The sequence below is a fragment of the Ostrinia furnacalis genome, unplaced genomic scaffold, assembly GCF_004193835.3.
Source record: "Ostrinia furnacalis isolate ACB-3 unplaced genomic scaffold, ASM419383v2 OfSCF6691, whole genome shotgun sequence".
NCBI lineage: Eukaryota > Metazoa > Arthropoda > Insecta > Lepidoptera > Crambidae > Ostrinia > Ostrinia furnacalis.
In genome coordinates, this window is record NW_021136930.1 from 1374092 (window position 1) to 1382336 (window position 8245).

Genomic DNA, 8245 nt, shown 5'->3' on the forward strand with positions numbered 1-8245 from the left:
TTACATAAAAGACTTTTTAAACAACTCCATGGCATTTAATAAATAAATCGAATGCTTCCAAACAGGCTGATCGCAATAATAGTACAATCATACCTCATACACAAATAATAAACTGGCAGTTACTAAAACGTGGTTAATAAGACTAAAATTGTAACAGCAATAGTATCTGAAAAAGATTAAGACAGTCTGAAATATCTAGACGAAGTCCTATTTTAATTCACGTAAAATAGTACAATACCATACTATAGTCTGGTCTGCGAGCACGTAGAATTTTGTCCAATGACCCCTAGCTACCCATCCTTATCGCTCGCGTGTAATTATATTGCTGTCGCGAGTGTGCGACGGGCGCCCGCAGTGAGTGTGCGAGCGCGACAGCAACATAATTACGCGCGAGCGATAAGGATGAGTAGCTTGGGGTCATTGGACAAAATTCTACGTGCTCGCAGATCAGACTATAGATGAAAGTAAGGCGTAGTCTACATGCTAGACTAATTTATTTGTAAATAGCTTGTTAATTTACAAAAAATATTTTAAGACATTTAAACCAGTAATATAGCTAAACGGAGTATGATTTGACATGTATTGTATCTTACGCTTGTGTTTTTGTGGTTTTAACTCTATCGACCCTTTTCTAGTTAATTATAACCGAAAAATTACTCTTGACACCATTTTGACACAAATTACTAGTAATAATTGTTTTTGTTAAGTTAATCACGGGGTTACATGCACTCTTTAATATCTGCAATGTTGACTGATATAAATTATGGTGAAGTTAGAATAATAAAGATGTCTTCAGCAACCAATACTGACAGAGTTTTAAATATTTGAGTTTGAAGGAACACTAATAATATTTGTCCAGTAACAATAATATTTGACCACAACAATTTAAGGGCATGCTATACAGTTTATGTATAGCATGCCCTTAAATTCGTGTTGTCTAACAGTGTTTCTTAACCTGTGTTCCATAAGCATATTTATGGGGGTCTGCATCCTTATCTATAGACCATTTAATCATAGTACTAAAATAAATGGTCTGTTATTGCTGCTTTTTTTTAAAAGGAGTCCATAAAATTATGCTTGATTTTCTAAGGGGTGGACGAAAAGGTTAAGAAACGCTGGTCAAATAAATTCAATATAGTGTGATTATCGCAGTTAAGGCTAATCCGTATGCACTATACTATAGACTATTATTATAGATCAATCTAATACTTCTCCCACTAGTCATCAAACTGATCTCGAATTGACCATCTTTATAGAATACTTGATAGAAACACCATTTCTTTAAGCGTCCATTGACATTTTAGAATGTATCGGTGTAAGAAGGCATAATATCGAATTAAATAATTCAGTACTGAAGTTACTGTTAATATCTATCTATTTTTGTTGATTCAGCGGCACTGTGAACCTATAAAAGCCAGATGGTCAAACTAATAAAACTTCAACTAATTTCAAGGCGGAGTATTGTATTGTAAATACCAAAGTGGCCTAATGCAAACTAAGTAACAAGATGGATCGTGTTGAACACTTCATCATCATCATCTCAGCCATAGGACGTCCACTGCTGAACATAGGCCTCCCCCAATGTTGAGCACTTAGTTCAAATTAAAATAAATATTTTGATTCGCGTGTGACTTTTTAGTGAGGAGTAATGTTTTTAAGCCTTTAACAGGTCTAAATTTTTGTTTGGGAATAAAGTTTAAAATATGGTGGGAACTATATTCCCCACTGTAGTATAAAAACAACAACAGATAGAAGGGTAAAGAGAAAAGAAAAATTTCCCAATTAAGGTCTAACTAATCTTTAGCTTTACTAGTTTGCGTGTGATAGGTCTATATTTTTTCCTCATTCAATTTATTTCTTGTGCATACGGATATAAAATAAAAACTTGGTGCTCAATTTTAACGTGTGAATTCTCTCTCCGAGATTACATAGTTTGTATCAATTCCAGTCTTCTGCCTATTAATATCTATTGTATTTATCAGATTGTACGGCGTAACGTTTATACCTAAGAATGGTTAATTATTACAATTTTGTAATTAAAATAATGTTTGTTTTATTTCTTTCTTCTTTAATAATAGGCACGCCTTAATACATCTATATCTATAAAAGCGAAAGGATCACTGAATCACTCATCACGAAATCACAGAAACTAAAAGTGCAAAAGTCTCAAGTTTTGCATGAAAACGGGATTTTGCAAAATTCAACCCCTAAGGGGGTAAAACGGTTTCCGCGCGTACGATGCTGCGGGAGGGCCGCTAATTCATCCTAATTGTTATCTAAAATATTCGTTGGCTTGAGGCTGCATAAAGGTTAAAAATCAAATTCAATTAGTTTTGTGTTTATATTTATTTACAACACGAATATTGCAGTAATTATGTATCTATCAGCCGCTGTACAAAAATACCCGAGATTGGGAGCCTATAAACATTCAACAACGTTGCAGTCTGAAATGGAATGTGGTGGAAAATGGAACTTACATTTTTGGCGACATCAAATTGGAGATGCAAAAATGGTTTGATATCTAACACTAGCGGAAATAAACAACAAAAATATAATATAGCTTGAATTACACGAATAACATTGAATTAAAACTCTATACTAAAAGGAATCAAAAAATCACACACAACACCCAGAATTTTGTTAATCATCCATATAAACTAAAACTGAATTAGTTTTTTTCTTATTTAAATTTCCTTTATGCCATTTTTATTTTCATACTTTTGTTTCGCAACAACAATCAAAAGTTTCTAAAAACTAAATTGTTTCATTGAATAAATTATAAATAGGGTAGAAACAAAATTATGCACCAATATGAGCTTATCGACTAAATCATAGCCTACATTCGAAATACACGACCATAAACAATAGACTGGCAGTTAATTTACAGTAAGACTGCAAAAAGAAAATTATATTGTGCAAAAACAACGTTGAGCCAAGTCTCTAGTAATTTGAAACATAAGAAGATTGAAAAGGCAGTCTGAAAATATATGGGATACTATAGGTCTAGTGGTTAACTCAATCAATGTCAGAGGTATAGCAGTGGCACGGGAGGGTTTTTGTAACGTCAAACGTCAATGAGACTTCATATCTCTCAGAATTCTACAGGGTGTCCCAGAATGGGTGAATCAAACTGATAGGGGAGGTAGCTCTACTAATGTCTATCCCTGAATATGAAAAAAAAATTGAGTTCGGATTTTTTTTTAATAATGTGCTCTACACTCGAAATCTAGTCATTTCAAAAGTTTGTTTACAGAATAACGAAGCGATCATGTACAATTAATATTAGTAAGAAAAAAGTAAAACCAAAAACTCCAAACGCAGCAATTATAACCAGATAGCTGATTTATTTTCACTTAAAAAANTTTTTGAAAAAAAAAAATTTTTGTGTCCTCATGTGCTTTATTTTTTTTCATATTTTTTAAGGATAGTACATTAGTAGAGCTACTTCCCCTATCAGTTTGATTCACCCATTCTGGGACACCCTGTATGCTTGCGTCACGTCATAATATGTCAATGTCACCTCTCCCGAGCCGCTTTACCTCAGGCACTGAGTGAGTTAAGATAGACCTATTCTTTATTAGTTAGCTTCTTTTTAGATGATTCTGCTGCTTACATACAACCAATTAGTCATTCGAAGGTAATTTTGGTCCCATAAAGAGGAACGTATTTCAACAGTAGAATAATCCAATAATAAGATAACCAATAAAACAACACCCCGGTTGAAATGTTATAAATAAGTTGGGTACTCTGTTACACTAATGTAAAAAAATAATGATCTCTTGTGTAGTTAAAAAAAAAGGAAATAAAATATTATACATATTTTTAAATTACACCGGGTGTAAGTTTCGTGTTGGAAAGAAATATGTGATTTTCTAATCGGACCTTTTCTCACAAATTTTAAGATAATCCTAATGTCGTTGAATATAAAAATAAACAAAAATATCTATGGAATGATTTTGAAACTTACATTTACCGTGCTTACATGGTTTTAAGTCAGTCAAGTTTTTTCGTTTCCTTACACCCGGTAAATGTGATGTATTACATCCAATCTAAATAGCGTTCGTTCATACACTACAACAAAATTAAATAATACATAAGACTTAATCAAATCGTCCATGAAATGTTTATGAATACTGACTTTGCTACACAACTATAATCTTGAAACAAGAAGTTGCAAGATTTGTATTATTTGGCACCTTCTAATGTTGCCCGTGTGAGCTAAAATACGGTATCTTGTATTTATTTATTTCTTTACACCTAGCCCCAAAGCTAAGAATCTCACAAAGCCTGAGACTAGGTTACACAAAAACATACTAAAAACTTACATAAAAATNTTAAAAAAAAAATTGTGTCCTTATGTGCTTTATTTGCATACTTTTTAAGGATAGTACATTAGTAGAGCTACCTCCCCTATCAGTTTGATTCACCCATTCTGGGACACCCTGTATGCTTCGTCACGTCACAATATGTCAATGTCACCTCTCCCGTACCGCTTTACCTCGGGCACTGAGTGAGTTAAGATAGACCTATACTTTATTAGTTAGCTTCTTTTTAGATGATTCTGCTGCTTACATACAACCAATTAGTCATTCGAAGGTAATTTTGGTCCCATAGAGAGGAACGTATTTCAACAGTAGAATAATCCAATAATAAGATAACTAATAAAACAACACCCGGTTGAAATGTTATAAATAAGTTGGGTACTCTGTTACATCATGTAAAAAAATAATGATCTCTTGTTTTCGTTCTTGCACTGTGTAGTTAAAAATGAAAAGTAGTAAAGAAAATATTAATTAAATAAAATATTATACATATTTTTAAATTACACCGGGTGTAAGTTTCGTGTTGAAAAGAAATATTTGTGATTTTCTAATCGGACTTTTTCTCACAAAATTTTAACATAATCCTAATGTCGTTGAATATAAAAATAGACAAAAAAATCTATGGAATGATTTTGAATATTACATGGTTTTAAGTCAGTCAAGTTTTTTCGTTTCCTTACACCCGGTATCTGTGATAATGTATTACATCCAATCTAAATAGCGTTCATAAACTTTACAACAAAATTAAATAATACATAGACCTAATCAAATCGTCCATGAAATGTAAATGAATACTGACTTTACTACACAACTACAATCTTGAAACACACCGCGAAATATATTCTATTTATTTGAAGTTGCAAGATTTGTATTATTTGGCACCTTCCGACGTTGCCCGCGTGAGCTAAAATACGGTATCTTGTATTTATTTTTTTCTTTACACCTAGCCCCGAAGCTAAGAATCTCGCAAAGCCTGAGACTAGGTTACACAAAAACATACTAAAAACTTAGATAAAAATATAACTACACTAGTACACTATAGCCCCAAAGGGGTTCGAACTCGCGACAGCTAAGCGAACCACCAAGCCATCATGTGCAATTGTGGAAATCTCAAATAAACTTTCAAGATACCGATTTTCAGCTTTCGAGGGCAGAACACTACTCACATATTTCTATATATGATTTATATTAATGTAATCAAAATCAAGTAGGCAGATATTCTGTTTTGTAATATTGAAAATACTGACTGAAACCTCTCAGCTCGGAATTAAATAATTAATGTATTTTAAAACCTTCTCAAGATAATATTATTTACATAATTTAAATAGTTCTGTTTTAAGCGAGGTTCTGTTAACATACTGTATTAGAAAAAATATTTATTTATAATGTTCTGAAATCACAAACTTCATAATACGCTGTTATTCTAAATTGTACTTTCCGTAGAAGAATTAAGTGTTGTTATTATTATTATTGAGATTATTCTGATTTGATAAACGTGGTTTATTTACACAATATTTGGAGATATGTAATTATTATACATAACAATCTCTATCACATGTTATTATTAATATTTTATACACATTTCCTTCACGTCTTGATAAGTTTGCTTAATTTCTACAAAACTTTACGATATTCTGACAAAAATGTTGGTTTTATACAAGAATATATGGGAAAGTTCTCTTCCCAGAACACCGTATAGATTGCACTAAATATGTAAAAACAAAGAACAAAAATAAATAGGATTTACAGTGAAGAACAGACTATATCTAGCACACGCACACATTCTCAACGCAGTAGGCACGAGGCAAACGCAATACTGTTGTACGTTAACTCGGAATAAAATACTTTCTAAACATGTGGCTACATTTTTTTTACATTAATTGTCAAAGCAAAGTTTTTCGAAATGAACTCACCAAATAATATTTATCTTTAAATATTTTTACTCATTGAATAAACAATTTGACACCATTATGTGCCAGATTGAATGCTGCGAATTATTGGATATTATTATTTACAATTTTATTATGTATCCTATCATTTATTATTAAACATTTTCTTTTGATCATCATCATTAATTTCAGCCATAGGACGTCTACACTGCTAAACGTAGGCGGGGGCCAAATGATTTACATATTGACCGGTTGGTATGGATTTTCTATTTAATATCAAGAAAGTATTTTATAGGCAATTGAGATTATCTCCAGATAGATGATCTGGAGTCCCAGTTAACGATCGTAAATAAATTCGAGATACAAACATAAAAAACTTAACTAATTTATGACTACGCTTCGTAATAAAGCATGTACGGTATCTGCCAAGAAGACTCTNAAATAGGACTATGTATTTAGTAAATATTTCTTCATATTTAATTTTTTTTTTTGAATATTTTTAGATATACAATCATTCACCAAATCATCATTCATGAAAGGACAATCGTATCATTGAATTATTTCGGTTTTATTACAAAGTCGACGCTCAATATGCTAAAAAGATTTTTGCGAATTTAATATTACTCCAACAATAAACATGGTTTAGACAGTTCAAGAAAATATTACAGGTATATAACCTGCTCAAAACCAATCCAGCCAGTACACCAAGCAAGAATCTACTAAAACACTTTGTGAAATTACAAATACTATTTACAATATTTTGACAAGGACTTGATATAGCAATTGCTGGTGCGCGTGAGCTGATGTGCATGCAACACGCGTTAAAGTAGCACCAAGGCAATATTCACCTTATATTGTAGACTTAAGGTTCATTTTCGCACATAAAATGTAATCGAATTGAGAACCTCCTCCTTTTTTTGAAGAAGTTATACGAGGAATATGTACCTTATGCCAAGAACATAAGATTCCTTTTTGCTTGATGCTTAATTTGCTCAAATTGAATCTATAGTTGCCACTTTCATACTTTCACACAAAGCCAATAAGTTCCATCATACATCAGTCGTAGATTTGGCCGTTACAATACAGTGTTCAGCAGATTTAGAACTAGTAATAATTTGAACTTTAACACAAGGTATTAAAGTATAATACTATGTTGTGCATCCCACGGTACAGTCGCGTCAACAACTCATAATATACACACATTTAGAGTATGCGCACACCGTTGATTCTTAGTTGGCCGAGTTTAGTTGGAGTTGTGCCCGATTTTAAATTGTATGAAGAATCGGCCAAATCGAATCGGCGTAGTGTGCGCACTCCCATACATGCCCATACTGATCAACTGCCCGACTAAACTATCGGCCGACGAAAAATCAACGGTGTGCGCCTACTCTTAGCCTAGGCGCAGACCACCGACTTTTAGTTGGCCGATAGTTGGGCCCGATTCTAATTTGTATGAAGAATCGGCCGATACCAAATCGGTGTAATGTGCGCACTTTCATACATCTCCATACTGATCAACAGCCCGACCCAACTATCGGTCAACTAAAAATCGGTGGTCTGCCCCTAGGCTTAGTCCACACTATTGGAATTTTAGATCACTCTGAACTACAGTTTCTAGTAACGGTATCACAAATTTTCGGTTCACAATCTACTGAATTTAGAACACTTTTCTATAGTTGTTTATTGAATTTTACGTATTTATATCAATGTCCTCATCACTGTGATATGGAAACGTCTTTCCTAAGACAATTTTATACACAATAATCTCCTCACTATAACACGAATCGCTTCTACTGACGGATGGTTGTCTCTCCCTATCCTACACACATGCTCGAAGAGCGAAAGAGATAAAAGCAATTGAAAAAATAAAGCGGGAAATTTTTAATTTAAATCTCACTGTATCTATCATTCAAATTCTAACAGAATAATATTGAAATAAGGTGCTGGATTTAATAATCTAATAAAAATAATACACATAAAATAAAAATTTGTACAGTCAGCGTCAAATAATTCGTGACACCCAAAGTAGGCAAT